Source organism: Arachis ipaensis, chromosome B6, assembly GCF_059453495.1.
Source record: "Arachis ipaensis isolate K30076 ecotype BB chromosome B6, ASM5945349v1, whole genome shotgun sequence".
NCBI lineage: Eukaryota > Viridiplantae > Streptophyta > Magnoliopsida > Fabales > Fabaceae > Arachis > Arachis ipaensis.
This window is the reverse complement of record NC_142441.1, coordinates 30,519,362-30,532,701: the sequence shown is the minus strand read 5'-3', so window position 1 is coordinate 30,532,701 and position 13,340 is coordinate 30,519,362.

Sequence of the window (13,340 nt, the reverse complement as noted above, 5' to 3'; positions counted from 1 at the left end):
TCAATGGCCACCATTTGAAGCTGTATTGTGTGAAGATGAAGAACAACAAGGAGCTGGAAATCTTCCTCTTGAAGGATCCAGCAAGGGACGAGAACTGAGCTTATGGACCGTCCAACTTAAGGACGTTAAAGAAAAGTGTTAGATGGGAGGCAACCCACCATGATATGATCTTCCCTTTTTATTAGTCTATTTTATTTATGTCAGTGTTAATTTCCAATTCTGCATGTTTACCTTTACTTTGCTTTATAAAAAAATGTGCATATGACGCGCATGCATCCTATGGAGGTTCGCTCTCAATTAAAATGAACAGAGAGTTAGGCTAGAACTGTGCGAGAGGGGTGCCTGGCGCACAAGCCACCCCACGCATACGTGTGATCCACGCATACGCGTCACCTGTAATTTTGTCAATCAACGCGTGTACGTCAGCGACACGCACACGTGGTGTGAAAATCTGCGTAAACTGTTGATTTGAACAGAGAGTTGTGCGGGCATGATGCTGGAACTGTGTGTTTGGCACGACGAGTGGTCACGCGTATGCGTGACCGACGCTTATGCATCACTCAATTTTTTCCACCCACGCGTACGCATGGGCGACGCATGCGCGTCATAAGCACCGCGTCACTTAACTCAGCGCGCCGCCTAGATTTCTTCTCTTTCACTCTTCTCTTCTTTCTCTAATCCTAATTCTTCTTCTTTCTTCTTCTCTCTTTCCCCCTTCCTTCTTATTTCTTTCTTCTTCTTCTTCTTCCCACCACTACCACCGGCGGACTACCACCGAAAACCACCACCTCCAGTAGCCACAATTTCCTTTCCTTTTCTTCTTCTCTTCCTACTCTTCTCTCATTCTTACTCCCATTTATTCTCCTATTTCCATCTTCTCTTTAAGGTTCCTTTTCTTCCTCTCTTCTACTTTTTCATTCTTCTTTTATTTATTGCATTTGACTATTTTATTTATTTTTAATTTTATATAAGCTTAGTTATTTATAATTTCTTTTTTATCCTTCTACCTTGCATTTTTATGTTGGTGTTGGAATTTTATTTGGGTGATTATGTTACTATATCTTAGCCTGTATGTGCTGTGTGGTGTGTTTTGACAATTAGTATCTTATTTTGGGTCTCATATACACTTGGATTGATTACCTTACTTCTTATTTTTAATTTGCACACCAAGTATTTGTGAAAAAGCTCTCATGGTATTTTAAATTATTTTCTATTTTATTCTTTCACCTTGATGCCTCTTTTTTACAACCCTTGCAATCCATGTGTATTGAGTTTATTATTTATTAATTGTCTTTAAATGTTCTCATTATTTTATTGCATGTGACTCTTATTGTTGATATTGATGCTTGAGCTATTCTTCTCATGCTTGTTACTTGCATGCTTTTATCCCTCTTGTATCTAGTTGTTATGATATGCCTTCATAATTTTACTTGATGTCTTACTTGCATGTTGTAGCTACCATGTATTTAAGACACTATCTTTTTATTTGGCATTTATTCTTACTTAGACTCTCTTACTCCGGTGTTTAACTCTCTATATTTGACATTCCTTCTATTTCTTCCTTTTTTAGGATGGCCACCAAGAAAGGAAAAGAAAAGGCTTCTGACAAGACACGGGCGAAGAGGGGAACTAAAAGAGCACCGGCTAAGGCGCAACCGTCCACAAGATCCAAGCCACCTACTAAGAGGGTGAAGAGGACCATCCGAGTTGATGAAGCGGAGAAGGCATTTCCCGCATAGGACTCCGCACGGTTCACTAACCATTACTGTGAGCGGATGTTCCCCGTCTTAGCAGAGAGAAGCTATCATAATGAGCACCTCTTCATTCTTCCAGCACATTTCATTGACTTAGTGGTGCGCCGCATTGAAAAGAGACAGTTGGGATTCTTAAGAAGGCAGCCGTGAGAAGCCAATCTCTCTTGGATAGTTGAATTCTACTCCAATTATCACTCGTCTACACTGCAGTCTGTTTATGTTTGCCAAAAGCAAGTCCCTATCTCCGAAGGTACCATTCAGAGAGTACTTGATCTCTTACCTAGCCTGGAGGGGTTGGATGCCTATCAAGAGGCCCAGCTTGAGCGCCAGACATACTAGTTTGACTGGGACAACGTCCTTGGAGTCATCGCCTAACCTGACAGCAACTAGATCTATGGACAACACTGGACTCGACCCAAGGGTATCTCTGCCCAAGCACTCACCTTAGAGGCTCGCGTGTGGGCACAGATCATGTCCCACTACATCTTTTCGAGCACTCGTGAGTCCACTTTCACTACTGACATGGCCGTCCTCGTCTGGTGCATTCTCACAAAGCAACCTCTCAACTTGCCCCGACTCATCCGACAGGCTATAGGCCGAATGCAGATCGCGGGCAACCTACCTTTTTCCGTATTGGTTATAGACTTGGTATCTGCAGCGGGAGTCTCCTATCAGATTGGGGATACGAGGGCCATGATTCCTAAGAATGATGAATTTGTCCCGAATGGGAAGTATATCAGACCTCCAGCACCATCTGTGAGCCGGACTGAAGGCCCGTCCTTCGACGCCCTTTCACCTTCCGCTCCACCATCATCTACACCACCACCCACCAATCAGTTGCTACTTGAGATCATTGAGAGGTTAGACCAGCAAGGCCAGCGGATTGAGCAAATGGAGCACCGCAACAAGCGCCGATACAACTACTTGAAGGAGCTCGTTGTTAGTACTCACCCACCTTCGGAAGAGACCGATACACCGGACTCCACTTCACATGATAGCATGGAGAGCCATGACAAGCTGGACAGTAGAAGTGATGATCCCAGCCCCACTTTGCTCATCACTAATGGCACGGAGGACCGTGCCAAGCTTTGAGTGTGGGGAGGTTGGTAATTGACTTCTGAAGGTAACATCTCTCTCTCAACACTAATATTTTATTTTTTCTTTTGTTAGATAGGATAACTTGCATGAGTAGTAGTTGCTTGCATTTAGGTACTACTTGGTTGAAGTGATAAATTTTTTTTCAAGATAATATTTTAGAGCATTTCACTAATTTGAATTAAAATTTTTGATAAACTTGTTTGAAGATATTTAATTTGGAACATGGTTTTAGAGCTCGAACACACAAAACCAGTGAGATTTTGAACCTAGTTGCATTTTATTAACCAATGTTTATTTTGGTGTGTGTTGTTCTCTCTAAAATTGTGATCTATATTTTGCTTGATTCTATATTTCCATGGTTTAATGTATGCATACACTTATGTGATTGAGGCCTTATTTCACTTAGCTCACATATCCATATGGCCTTACCCTATCATTACCCTTTGCAACCCCATGTTGAACCTATTTTATCCCATTTATTCTTTATATTAGCATATCACTAACTCTAAGTGGAAAACAATAAATGTCCCTAATTTGAATCCTTGATTAGCTTAGACTAGTGAGGTATACATGAATTAAGTGTGGAAAAATTGAATTGGGGAATATATGTTAGAAAATTGGGTATTTTATATTCTTATGTGAAAATGTGAATATGGTTGGGCACTTGTTCATGCATCTAATATTTTAATCATATGCCTTCTTTATGCATATTAAAAAAAAAAGAGAAAAAAAAAAGAAGAAGCAATAAAAAGGAGACAAAATACCCCAAGTGAAGTAATTAAATTAGTACATATGATTTGTATTCAAAAGACATTAAGGTGCATGAATTTGTGACAAAAATAATCAATGGGTAGTAGGTTTTGCATTGTAATGACTTGGAATGTCTTAGGTTAGGTGAGAAGTTTAGGTTAATCAAGGATTCAGATTTTAGTCCACTTAACCAAATACATTCCTACATTGACCCTAATCCCATTACAACCCTTGAAAAGACCTCTTGATATGTGTATTGTGCATTAAATTGTGTTGATTGGTAGAAGAAAAGCAAGCCTTAGAAAGCAAGATTAGTAGAGAACTGAGAGAATCGACCCTTAAACACTTGAGTGATTAGAGTGTATACACTTCCAGTGAGGGTTCAATGCTTGACTCTGTATTCCCGGCTTTCATGAGCTGTCTTCTTGCAAGTTTACTTGTACTTTGTTTTGTGATCCAAATTAGTAGAATCTAGTTTATGTTTGTCTTGGAGAATTTGTTTACTTTTAACCAAGTAGGTAGAAGCATTTTCGCATGTAGTTGCATTCATATAGATAGGTTGCATTGCATGAGTCCCACCTTTTTCCCTCAACTCTTTTGGTCTCCTTAAGCTTAGCATGAGGACATGCTAATGTTTGAGTGTGGGAAATTTTGATAAACCACGATTTTATGATATATTTTAGACTGAATTGAGTGGGTTTTGTCAACTATTCTCACACTTATTCATATAAATTTCATGTTTTTCATTTCCTTCCCAATTTTGTGCTATGATTGAAAACATACTTTCTAAACGTTAAAATTGTTAATTTTTAATTCTCCTTTATTACCATTTGATGCCGTGATGTGTTTGTTAAGTGTTTTCAGGTTTACAGGACATGAATGGCTTAAAGGATGAAGATGAAGCATGTTAAAGTGGAAGGAACACAATAAACTAAAGAGCTAAGAAGCAAGGAGCGATGCGCACGCATGGCTGATGCGTGCGTGTGATTTGGAGCGTTTTGTAGCGACGCGTATGCGTGAGCGACGCATACGCGTGACCAGCATAGAAGTCCAGCGACACGTACGCGTGACCGACGCGTACGCGTGACAGAGCGTCACGTGCTGCACTTATCAGAACTCACTGGGGGCAATTTTTGGGCTGATTTGGACCCATTTTTAAGCCCAAAAACACAGACTAGAGGCAGGGGTAGAGGGAGACTAAAGACACTTCACTTTCACTTTAGTTTTAGTTTTAATTTTGAACTATGGAGAGAAAACACTTACTTTTCTCTAGTATTTGATGTTCTTAGTTTTGCTTTGAATTAGATCTAGAGAGAGCTACTACTACCTTCCATTGAAGTCAATTTCCTCTAGTTTTCTTTTCTAATTTCTTTATTACTCTTTTCTATTTGATTATTTTGCTTCATGTTTGGATCTTGTCACCCTTCAATTCAATTAATGCATTGAATTATTTTTATGTTTAATTTTATTGCTTGTTTAATCCTTGTTAATTAATTGTCAGTGTCAATTTTAATTTTATTAATTTATTATAATCACCATGTCTTTTAATTACTCCCATTATATGTTATTGAAAATGGCATTCATGTTAATAGAGTAGAGCTCCCAACTTGGCTTAGGAGTTGACTAATTGGAAACCCTTGAGTTGTGATACTCAAGTGTAATATGTAATTAGAAATTTCTGGCTAACTTAATTTTCACCAACTCTAGTCCTTCTCCCTGAAGTGACTAGGACTTGTGAGCTAGACCTAGTGATACCCACTTGGGAAAGACAACAAGGATAGAAACTCCAATTATCTCTCCTAACCAAGGTTTTTAATTTCAAATACATAACACCCCTTGCTATTATTTGTTGCTTTAATTCCTAGCCATTTAATTTCCCGTTCTCCAATTCTAAAATTTCTTAGAAAAATCCTGATCAATAATGTGCATCATTGTGTCAACTCTTTGGAAAACGACACGAGATTCTACTCCCGGTTATTTATTTTTAATTGTGACACACTTTTAAATTGATAGTAGAATTTTCGTCGGTTAAGACCATACTTGCAACGCCAATTTTATCAAAAATTCTTAACCGACGTTTTTCCCCCCATCATTGCTTTCTTAACATGCAATGCTCTTTGGCTTTCTCAAACTTTCTTGAATATTTTACAATTTTTTTCTTTATATTTTGAGTTGGTGTTCTTGGATTTCTTACTTTTGGAATTATGATAATATTGGTACTCCTTTGATTTTACTACTAGTGTTGAGTATTTTTGTTGTTGATATTCATGTGATCTTGATATTCACTCTATTTTGTTGTTGTTGTTGTTCTTTTTTTTAGGACTTATTTCTTTTTGTTGTCATGCTTCGTGTGAAACTCGCTGAGATAGTAGATAGTGACCTAGAGGACTCTAATAACAGTTTGGATACTGACTCTCCTGTGGATGATATAGACGATGTTCCTAAAGACTATGCCATTGGATTTTCTGAATCTGTCCTCTAACCTTGGGTTAAATCATCAGACAACGGGGCTACTTTTGTGGATCCTATTCTCATTAAAAATCCTTTTCTAGACCCTCCTTCCTTTGGCTCGTTATTAGATACAGATAAAACTATGAAACCCGACTTTGATTCTTCAGATTGTAGAGTTTTAAGTGAATTTGTTGAGAAGCCTTCATATCAAGTGGGTCCTGCTTTACTTCGTTCTCCGCTGAAGTGCCAAGAATTTCTATGGACATCTTTTAAATCTGAAGCAGCTACCCACGTGAACAAGGTTTGACAGAAGTGGGTATTCACAGTATTGTTTAAAGAGGGTGATGATTTTGTGAGGAGATTGAAGTTTGCTAGTGTTGCTGAGGCTATCCACACATCCGCAGATTGGTTGTTCTCTACCAGCTATTATCATAATTGATTCTCATCACTTCTTTACTTTGTTGCTATATATTGAAGAAGGACTAATTGATTTCTTCTTGGCAGGCTTAGGTGTTCAACGAAGTGGATATGATATGAGTTTACTTTGGTAGAGGTGGTACTCTCAGACTCACACTTTCCTAACTTCTTGAGGTGAGTTTTCACCCACTTTAGAAGATGTTGTGGTTCTTCTTCAACTGCCGGGGTTTAGCTGTGTGGATCTCACTCTTCTTCGCCCAAACTCTGATCTACTTAAACTTGCGAGACATCTTCAAATAAGTTTAAGTGATTCTGGTCGATATGCAAAAGAGTTGTCCAAGAGTAGGCGTGTCAAGAAATTTTCCTCCAAGGATAAGCATCCAAAGACCTGTGGGTCCTCCATGGAAAAAGAGGTGGTTGGCGAGAAGCAAGATTCCAAAAGGAAGAATATTACTGTTAATTATTTTTACTCTAATTGGTCTTGTTATTTGTTTGGTGATTTCCTCAATGGTGAGTTTGTCGCTGCTCTTGTTGTTCCTTCAGATCTTAGGGAAGCTGCTTTCATAGCTTATTGGTTAAGTAAATATGTGTTTTTGGGATTGGGGATTAATATATGAGCCATGGGGTGTTTCTCTTAGCTTGCTTAATCGCTGGAGGAGAACATTTGCCACTGGCTTCTCTCTATCTGGGCAGTTTATATATGCGGCTTGATCAATTTTCTGAGCAGCTCAAAATTGCTCATGGTCGCTTTCCGGTATTAGTTTTTATTGATGAAATATTTCTTCAACTCTTTCAAAATTGTTAGACTTTATGCATTAATGCCAACTCGAAGGAACACACCGATGTAAATGAATTTATGGACGTCCTAACAGGATGTGGTAGCTAAAATTTTTTTCCACCACATGAAACTTATTGTTGGTCTTTATAGGGCCAATTTCTAAGATAGCATTAACACTCCCTCTAGATCTCACACCCATTCCATTAAAAGCATTGAGTCTAACTTGTGTAGGCCTTATCTGACAATCAGAACCTCCAATCTCTAGAAATATATGAGTCGGTGATGAGTATTTTGGTGAAAAATAAATTTCTCCCAAAACACACAAATCTAACCGGCAAGTGCACCGGGTCGCATCAAGTAATAAAAACTCACAGGAGTGAGGTCGATCCCACAGGGATTGAAGGATTGAGCAATTTTAGTTTAGTGGTTGATTTAGTCAAGCGAATCAAGATTTGGTTGATGGTTTTGTGACTTGCAGAATTAAATTGCATTGAAGTAAAGAGAATAAGAAATAAATTGCTGAAACTTAAAGAACAAGAAATTAAATGGCAGAAACTTAAAGTGCAAGAAATGTAAATTGCGGAATCTTAAAGTGCAAGGAATGTAAATTGCTTGAAATGTAAAGGGGATTGGGATGTGGATTTGCAGAAATTAAACAAGGAAAAACTAAATTGCATGAAACAGAAGAGGAAAAGGGAATTGGGATTGAACCGGATGTGAAGCAGAAAGGTAAATGAACATAAGAAGCAGTAAACAGAGAATTGAAATGGAAAATTAAGATCTCAGGACCCAGAGACTAGAAAACCAAGTCTAGATCTCAATGCCTTCCTAGATCCAACAAGAACAATTGAAAGGGAATTGTAAATTGCAAAGAAAAGAGATGAAGAACAATTAACCGGAAATGAAATTCAATTAACAGTAAAGAAACAGAGAGATCCAAGATTGAGATTGAAACAGAATTTCTTCAATTCTCCAATCCAAGATCCAAGGCAAAAGTAAAATGAAATTAAAAGCAATGGAAACAAAGAAATTAAAGTTCACTCCGTAACAAAAGCTCTCCAAAAACTCTTATCAAAATTCCAAAAGGAAAGCTCTCTGAATAACTTGAATTCTATCCTATTTATACACTTTCAAAAATGATCTTCAAGCCTTGAGTTGGGCCTTTGTTCTTGGTGGAATTGGGTTGAAAGAGGCCTTGGTTGATTGCTCTTGAAGTTTGAAGAAGAACCGAAGTGAACCAATTGAACCGGTTTTGAGGTTAGCCAAAGTTGGACCTAAAGTTTGAGCCAAAGTTAGGGGTCTAACTTTGGCCCTAACTTTTCATAGCAGCAAGCATATTTCTCTGGTTTGGACGTTGGTGCCAACGTTAGGGGTCTAACTTTGACCCTAACGTTGGCAATGCCTTGGTGCTAGTGGTGCCAACGTTAGCCTCCAAGTTAGGGGGCTAACGTTGGCGCAAACGTTGGCCCTTCTCCCTTTGTAATTCATGTGCCAACGTTAGCCTCCAAGTTAGGGGGCTAACGTTGGCGCAAACGTTGGTGCCCAGGGGAGATCTTCTCAAGTTCCAACGTTAGCCTCCAAGTTAGGGGGCTAACGTTGGGGCTAACGTTGGCCCTTCTCCCTTTGTAATTCATGTGCCAACGTTAGCCTCCAAGTTAGGGGGCTAACGTTGGGGCTAACTTCTTGCTTCCTGGTTCAATTTCACTTATTCCATTGTCCTCTCTTCACTCCTAGCCATTCCTCTTTGTTTCAACCTTTCTCCAAGCTTTCTTCACCTATCATTAATCAACCAAACTCATCAAAGCTATGCTCAAAATCATGAGATATTCATTCTTTCATAATATGCAACAAATATAGCATAAAACCTAATGAAATGGCATAAATTCATATATGGTTGGTTCAATCAAGGGAAACATGAAAATCTACTCAATTAGCTTGCTTGTAGCTCAAGAAAGTGCATAATTCTAATGAAAACAAAAGAAAAAGACTAGTTAAAATGGGCTAAGATGACTTGTCATCACAACACCAAACTTAAAGCTTGCTTGTCCTCAAGCAAGAAATGAATTATGCTCAGAGATTCTTTCAATTAAGATGGATTGAGGAACACTTGTAAAGTACAGTGAGTGAAGTGATCAAGTAACAGTGGGGTAAACTCTAAATCATATGCTCATGCAAGGGCTTCAGTGCTCACTAGTCCTTACATATTGGGAGTCGTAGGTCTTAGGATTTTCATCCAAATGGTATCATGGAGATCTCTTTATATGTAATCACCTTGAAGCAGCTTATAGTTTCTATGCTTTGGCCTTGACTCTAAGTATCATGTCTCAAAGCGGCTCTTTAGATAAGCTTTCAATCAATACTCCTAAACCAGTTGGTTTTAAGGTATTAGGTGTTGAAGCACCCCTAAGGATTTACTTGCTCAAGCCTCTTTCTTTGACACAACTCAACCACAAGCATTTTACTAGGCTAACAACTCTTTGAGTCATTGTTTCTTTCTTTCTTTTTCAGCCTAGTAATTAATGCTCAGAGCCTTGGGCCATATTCCTTTTGTTTTTGTATTTTCTTTTCTTTCTTTTGTTTTGTTTGCTGCTTCTTGGATCAATAAGTTTTTGAGAATCTCCACAATACTTCTTTGAACTTCATGTCCCGCCTATGAGCTCCCATGCAAGTTTTCACAAGCATGCAACCTCAATACAAAATCATACAACTAGAACCACCACTTCTCCTAATCTTTTGCTTGCCTCAAAATTGTTTAATTCCTCAATCCTTCTTTTCAAAGAACTTTCATGTGATGCATTCTTGAAAATTGAGTGCAAACAAGTTTTGAAGATAAGAATGTTGTGAATGATCAAACATCTTGCTTATTGAATTATAAAGAAAGACTATGCTATGCAGGCAGGGGTAATAAAAAAAAAAACTATGCTATGCAGATAGGCAGGGCATATCAGGATACAATCCAACTTTCAATCACAGCAATATTTGATGTAAAACAATCACTTAACAATACAACCTGTTGGAGTTCACTTGCTTTTTTTCTTCTCATCATCATCATTGCTGTCCTCTAGATTCATCTTTTGTTTCTTTGGTTGATGATGCTTTAATCCTTCCAACAGCTTGTATGGACCTCTGCAATGATATTGAAAGTTGCTTGTTCCCCAAGCACTTGGAAACAATGGTTAATCTGCATGATTTATTTGTGGGCTTTTTGAACTTACTTTGGTGTGGGAACACCAAACTTAGTACCTTGCCAATGGTTAACCATTTGTGATAATTTCTTTTTTTCTTTTTCAAAAGTGATAGAACTGAAAACTAAGAAAAACAGTAAAATGGCTAACTAGTTCATCCAGTATGCTTGAAGCCTACATTATGCAGAAAGTGAGAATATGTGTTTTAATGGGGTTTTGGTGAAACACCAAACTTAGGATCCTGCATTCTCCTTTAGATTGTTTTGGTGTGCAACACCAAACTTAGCTTCTTGCAATATAGATAAAACTGATTAACCTTTTTATTGAAATAGGTATGAAAAGATAGTTACCTCTGGTTGGGTTGCCTCCCAACAAGCGCTCTTTTATTGTCACTAGCTTGAAATCCTTCATCCTCTGATCATGGAAGTTGAGGTCTCTGTTGCCTTTGGTTTCCTCCTCTCACCGTAGGCTTCTCCTTGTTTTCCATAACTGCCTTCCCTTTCAACTCAGCAGCTTTTTCATTGTTCTTCGAGTCATCTTCAGTGGCTCTTAGGGATATATTTCCCTCTCTCTCACCCAGTTTAGCAGGGTTTTGAACCATTTGTTCCATGTACCCTTCAATTCTTTTGAGATATGCCTCTTAGTTTTTCCTTATGTCCTCCTGCTCTATTAATGTCATTTCTTGAATTTTCATAAACCTTTCCATCATCATTTCTAGAACATAGAGTTTTTGGAAGTTTAGGATTGGTTGTGACTGTGTTAATTGTGGTGATTGATGTAAGTCATTTTGGGCAGGTGGTGGGGTAGGATAGGGTTGGAGGTGTGTATATTGGGGTGGTGTGTAGTGATTTTTGTTGGTATGGTGGTGTTTTTGCAGGTTTGGGAAGTTGGGGTTATTATAGTTGAGGTCCCTTTGTTCCTGATGCTGAAATTCCCTAATTCTTAAATAAGAATGTGGTTTCCATGGTGGAAATTGTGCATTCAATGTGGCAGAATGTAGAGAATCAATTTGTCTAGCTATTGATTCCAATTGCTGTTGAGTTTGCTGGTGTAGCTGCTTGTTTTGATTCATGATTGCTCTCACCCCTTCAAGATTCATTACTTCCTTTTCTGAAATTGCATTCTGTGGCGTCTCAAATGAGTGTTGGTTATTGGCTCTTTTGTCACTGAACTCTGCAGCTCCTTGGGTGGTTGCTGTTGCCTTGAGTAGGCCATCTGAGAAGTAATCTACTGCTTTTCTTGTTTTGGAGGTTAATCCTTCATAGAACGCTCGAAAATCCACCTTGTCATTTGCTTTCTTGTATCTCTCCCATGCCTTGAACAGTGGTTCTTCCTTTCTTTGTATGAATGGATGTACTCCTTCTTTCATCTTGATGTGTTGTTGGGGTGAGGAGAATTTGGCTAGAAACTTGGCAACCAATTCATCCCAACTAGTTATACTTCCTTGGGGAAAGGTTTCAAGCCATTGTGCAGCTTCATCCTTCAGTGAGAAGGGAAATAACAAGAGCTTAATGGTATCATGGTCTACACCATTGATATTGACAGCCCCACAAGTTTTCAGAAAAATGGACAGGTGCTGTTTAGAGTCTTCCAAGGGATTTCCACCATAGGAACAATTTTTCTCTATTAGTGTAATGAGCTGTGGCTTCATGTTGTGATGTTCTTCTTTCTCAGAAACTTCTTCTCCCCTGTGACATATAAATCAATCAATAGAAAACATAGTGATTCTCTTGAAAATTGGATGTAGCCGGTTGAGACAAAACTTCAAACAGTTAGTGGGTTAGTCAAAATTAAAGAAAAATAAAGAAAAAGTGCTTGATCTAGATTACCACCTCACTTAATCATTGTCAATCTAATCAATCCCCGGCAACGGCGCCAAAAACTTGATGAGTATTTTGGTGAAAAATAAATTTCTCCCAAAACACACAAATCTAACCGGCAAGTGCACCGGGTCGCATCAAGTAATAAAAACTCACGGGAGTGAGGTCGATCCCACAGGGATTGAAGGATTGAGCAATTTTAGTTTAGTGGTTGATTTAGTCAAGCGAATCAAGATTTGGTTGATGGTTTTGTGACTTGCAGAATTAAATTGCATTGAAGTAAAGAGAATAAGAAATAAATTGCTGAAACTTAAAGAACAAGAAATTAAATGGCAGAAACTTAAAGTGCAAGAAATGTAAATTGCGGAATCTTAAAGTGCAAGGAATATAAATTGCTTGAAATGTAAAGGGGATTGGGATGTGGATTTGCAGAAATTAAACAAGGAAAAACTAAATTGCATGAAACAGAAGAGGAAAAGGGAATTGGGATTGAACCGGATGTGAAGCAGAAAGGTAAATGAACATAAGAAGCAGTAAACAGAGAATTGAAATGGAAAATTAAGATCTCAGGACCCAGAGACTAGAAAACCAAGTCTAGATCTCAATGCCTTCCTAGATCCAACAAGAACAATTGAAAGGGAATTGTAAATTGCAAAGAAAAGAGATGAAGAACAATTAACCGGAAATGAAATTCAATTAACAGTAAAGAAACAGAGAGATCCAAGATTGAGATTGAAACAGAATTTCTTCAATTCTCCAATCCAAGATCCAAGGCAAAAGTAAAATGAAATTAAAAGCAATGGAAACAAAGAAATTAAAGTTCACTCCGTAACAAAAGCTCTCCAAAAACTCTTATCAAAATTCCAAAAGGAAAGCTCTCTGAATAACTTGAATTCTATCCTATTTATACACTTTCAAAAATGATCTTCAAGCCTTGAGTTGGGCCTTTGTTCTTGGTGGAATTGGGTTGAAAGAGGCCTTGGTTGATTGCTCTTGAAGTTTGAAGAAGAACCGAAGTGAACCAATTGAACCGGTTTTGAGGTTAGCCAAAGTTGGACCTAAAGTTTGAGCCAAAGTTAGGGGTCTA